The following is a 1,270-nucleotide window of genomic DNA, read 5'->3' as shown; positions in this document are numbered from 1 at the left end:
TGGATCATAGAAATTGTCCACAAAAAATAGTTAATTTGATTAAAGATATGTACTCAGGTGTCAAAACTAAAATCAAAGCCCAAAACGATATTGAGGTCAATATCTTAAGAGGAATTAAACAGGATGATCCCTTGAGCCCATTTTTATTTAACATTGTCTTTGACGATCTTATTGTTGGTTGAATCACTTTGTAACAAACTCCTTGCTATATGCTAGAAAAAGAGATGGCGGTCTTGGACTGCCAAAAATTCAAATCATAATTTTACTTTCAATGTTAAAAATGGGTGTCAAATGGAGTAATAATAGGGATGCAGTCATTACAGGTTTATACTTTAATAACGGGATTGATATATTTCTGCAAAGGAAAACTAGAATTCTAGGTATTAGTTGGCCTTCGAATGTTAGATTGTTAACAGAAAAAAGATTGAACTGAAAAAGAAACAACAGGAGTTATGGGCCAAGTGTAAGTTTCAAGGTAAAGGAATTGATTATTTCAAAGATGATAGATGTAGTAATGAACTACTATTTGATAGTACACTTCTTACCGAATCCAGATTTATCGATTTTGTTAAAATAAGATCAAATACGGTGGGAACTAAAGTGGCTCTTGCGCAGGTCAACAAAAAAGAAAATGTTCTTTGCAGAAAATGTGAAATCAAAAATGAGACTGTAGCACATATAATGTGCGAATGTTTTAAAAACAAAAGAAAAATAATTCTTAGACATAATGAGTTACTTAAAATTGTAAAAGATGAATGCGAGAATAACGGGTATGAAACTATGTATGAACCTGAAATAATGTTGGCGATGAAAAATTAAAACCAGATTTGATTGTTAAGAATGGTAAGACTGCATTGGTGATTGATATGACTGTTAGATACGAACAGGATAAATTTCTCGAAAATGCCAGAGAGGAAAAAATTAAAAAATGACAAATTAAAAATACCAATTAAAACTAAGTTGCATGTAGACAAGGTTGAAATCCTACTTATAGTCATAGGAGCAAGGGGTAGTATGCCCAAGACAACTAAAAAAGAATTAAAGAAACTGGGTATTGTCAGAAATTCAATATTAAAAACAATGACTTTATCAACAATTAGAAGTGGAATTGAAATTGTAAATGCACATTTAGATTATTAATATAGTTGGTTAAAATAACTGTAAAAAGGTTTTTTGTATTGAAAAACAAAATTTAGAGTAATGAAACAAATTAGCAGTATTTATAAATTAAATAATAAAAAAAGGAAAGAATTGGAAAAAAATGAAATAC

The sequence above is a fragment of the Thermobia domestica genome, chromosome 6, assembly GCF_964235325.1.
Source record: "Thermobia domestica chromosome 6, izTheDome1.hap1.1, whole genome shotgun sequence".
In the NCBI taxonomy this organism is placed as follows: Eukaryota; Metazoa; Arthropoda; class Insecta; order Zygentoma; family Lepismatidae; genus Thermobia; species Thermobia domestica.
Note: the sequence above shows the minus strand (reverse complement) of the source record.